A 3,767-nucleotide genomic window follows, 5' to 3' on the forward strand; every position below is an offset into this window, starting at 1 on the left:
CCACCCCCCCCTTAACTTTCTGAATGGCGAGGGTGCTTCTGCCTCCCACTGCCTTTTGGTCTACCTGGCCAAGACCCACTGTGCTTCAATGCCCAGCACAGGCCACACACCTTGGAAACACCATAGCAACAATCCCCTTCAAGAAATCTTCCTGTCCTTAGTTCTCAAAACAATACGCTTTTGTTTTTTGTTTTTCCTGGAAAACTCTTTTATTATGACCACCTTGAGTCATAACAAGGTGTTCGCCACCATTTGGGGCCTCCTGATAAATAAGAGCTCCTGAGGGCGTGCGCTTGACGTTAGTCACAGAGCGCGGCTGCCAAAAGCCTGCTCAGGGAATGACTACAGGCCTGTAGTCTTCTCTCATGCTCCTTTTCAGCCTTCAGCACCCAGTTGAGCTATCCCTTTCTCTAGAAACTGCTGGTGATGGCCTGGCATGAAGCGGGTCCTTTTCTGCTGTCTCAGGGCATCGAGCTTCTTTATACTGCTCTTGTAGGTCATTGTGCGTCATCCACTGTGTCTCTTCCACTTCCACCACCATGGGGAGGGGGCAGGGTGTGTCCTCGCCAAACACCCCATGTGCTAGCACAATGTTGGCACACAGACGGTGCTTAGCTCCTTGCATGTGTGTGTGCGTGTGTGTGTGTGTGTGTGTGTGTGTACATACTTGAGGTTCATGCAGTTTACAGTCTTTTGGGGCAGTGGGTACATGTACATACCACAACTTGTTTCTTTTTTTTGGTCCCTTTCCCTCTCCTTTCCTCCCTCCTCCTCCAATCCCCCATCCCACTTTCCATCCTTGTTGGTATTATTCCTCGTAGCTCCTGCGATGGCATGGAGCATTTATATTCATTGAGGCCATTGGCTTCCTGTGCTCGGTGTATGTCCCTTCTACTTATTTCCCTTCCCCTCCCCCTCCCCCTCCCCCCTCCCTTGGACCACCTCCCTATTGCAGGAGATCCATCCCCTCGTCCCCTGCTACCCATCCTTTATTACTCTCTCTGTCTGTACTTTGCCTCCCTCAGATGACAGACAGCATGCAGTATTTTAGCTTGTGGACCTGGTTTAGTTCATGCATCACTGTATTCCACAGATACATCCATTTTCCTACAAATATGACAAATTTGTCATTCCTTACAGCTGAGTAGATACTGCATTTTTCTTTTCTTTCTTTCTGTCTGTCTGTCTGTCTTTATCTAGCTATCTTTTTGAGTAGGGCCTCACAATCACAGTGCAGTTCAGGCTGGCCTTGAGCTCCCTTCGTAGCCCAGGCTGGCCTCAGCCTCACAGTGATCCTCCTGCCTTAGCCTCCCAAGTGCTGGGATTACTGGTATACACCACCGTGCTGGCTCCACATTTTCTTTATCCAATTGTCTGTTGATGGGTGTACAGGCTGCTCCCAGGTTTTAGCTATTATGCATTGGGCAGCTATGTATTATGAGGTCTTAGGTTCTTTGGGGATGATACCCACCAGGGGTTTAGCTGGGTCATATGGAATTTCTAATTTCAGTTCTTTGAGAAATCTCCACTCTAATTTCCATAGTGGTTGCTGCTTATTAAATAGAAAAATTTGAACATGAATCTTTCATGTCTAAGAATAATTTGCTTCTTCCTCCCCAATTAAATTTACTATCACAGAGTGTATGATTATTTTATTTCGTCATAGACATTTTCAAATATTCCTTATACTAAGAAAAGTAGGGCCAGGGAGATGGCTCAGTAGAATAAGCGCTTCCCTGGCAAGCGCAAGGGCCTGAGTTCAATCCCCAGTTCCACCAAAAAAAAAAAAGAAAGAAAAGTATAATGATTTGTCTTATATATGACAGCTAGCTTTCAAGGTTACCAACATTGTTGCCAATCTTTTGATAGAATGTTCTGCCAGGAAGGTGGCATAAGTGCCTGCCTGGCAAGCACAAGGTCCCGGGTTTGATCCCTGATACTGTCAAAAAAAAATTTTTTTTTTCTAAGAACTTGTTAGGATATAAGCACGTCTTATAAAATGGAGCCTTTTTTTTTTTTTTTTCTTTATGGAACTGGGATTGAACTCAGGCCCTTGCGCTTGCCAGGTAAGCCCTTATTCTACTGAGCTATCTCCCTGGCCAATGGAGCCATTTTGATTGTACACTATGAGCAAATATTTTCATGCATAACTTTGCCTTATGGCGCAGCACACTGTGTATTAAAATTTTAAATAGGTATTTGCTACCTCATTCAAATGTGATCTGAGATAAGCTCAGGGAAGGGGCTTGGCCTTGGAAGAAATAAGAGATTAGCAATATCCTGGGGCAGCCCACAAGGAAGGGTTTGGGCTCTTAGGACCTCTTTGCTTCCCTGGAACTCCACCCGAGCTGGTCTCAATTCAGTTGAGTCAGAATGGCCTTTGTCCGCACCCCTTACAGAGTTTCCCCTCTTGTGATCTGAGAATGGAGAAGCAAAGCCTTCATTTCATTTACGGGGGGTACAGTCTCTGACACAGCCAGCCAGGGACCCTGACCCCTCCCTCAGCCTTCTTGTCACCAGTCCAAAGTGTCCACTCATAGCAGCCTCTTTATCCCATGCTGCCAGCCCCTGTAGGCCCCTGGCAACACAGAGGATCACGCTATCACATGGCAGATGCCTGGCATGGACGTTGGTGCCAGGGCAGAAGGGCCTGAGCAGGAGCCCCCCCCCACCTTCTGGACAAGGACTGCAGACCCTCAGAGCCCTCACAAGGTAGGGAGTGGGGCAGAGCAACTGGGGGCAGAGCAAGGGTGAGGAAGGGCAGAGAGCATCCTGACAGGACAGACACTGGTGTGGAGGGCAGGGGGCCTCACGGGCTTCCTTCCTACAGCACAAGTTGGGGAGGGGTGCTGGAGAATTGTTCAGGGACACAGGAAGAAGGGGGTGCTTGGCAGAAGAAAGGGGCAGAGAGGGAGGCCTTACAGGGAGTGCTGGCCTCTGCAGGCTCCTGGAAGGATGAACAGAACCCTCAGCTTTTCATCTGAGCAGGAGACACGTCCCAGAGTGGTGCAGGGAAGGGGACCAGCTGCAGTGCTTGGCCACTAGTTGGCTCAGGAAAGCCACTTCTGTCGTTCGGTGTTGACAGTGTTTCATTCTGGTTCAGAGTTTCAAACTGCCCCACCCCCAGACGCACTGCAGATTTATTTTCTGCATCTGCTTCCTCCTTTCTTCAGACTTAACGTCATAAATCCATTTACTTTATTCATTGTTCATTCACTCCACAAATACTTGCGTCAAGGGCTAGAGATGTGATGGGCAGCCTGTAATGCGGGCACGATAAAAATGTATTCTGAAGGCATACACTGCTGCTAGGCATGGTGCTGCACGCTGGTAACCCCAGCACTCTGGAGGCTGAGGCAGGAGGATTGAATCTGAGCCCAGCCTGGGCAATGGCAGCAACTTAGCGAGGCCTTGTCTCAAAAAATTAGTGGCTGGGGATGTGGCTCAGTGTGAAGGCCCTGGGTTCAATTCTCAATACTGCAAAAAAGAAAAGGGAGAAGAAGAAGGGGAAGGGGAGGTAGAAGAATAAAATCTTACCATGCAGCAAGTCAGTATTATTTTAGCTAGCACATATTAAGAACTGACTCTAACCCTAGTGACTCTTGAATCAAAAATGAGAAATCTAGCAGTGTTTGGAAGGCTGAGGCAGGAGGATGCCGGGAGTTCCAGCCCAGCCTAAGCAACATAATGAGTTCAAGACCAGCCTGAAGTACAAAGTAAGGTCCTATCTCAAAAAACAAAACAAAGTAAAATGGGGGGAGGGAGAG

The sequence above is a fragment of the Octodon degus genome, unplaced genomic scaffold (genome assembly GCF_000260255.1).
Source record: "Octodon degus isolate 3935 unplaced genomic scaffold, OctDeg1.0 scaffold00083, whole genome shotgun sequence".
Classification (NCBI taxonomy): domain Eukaryota; kingdom Metazoa; phylum Chordata; class Mammalia; order Rodentia; family Octodontidae; genus Octodon; species Octodon degus.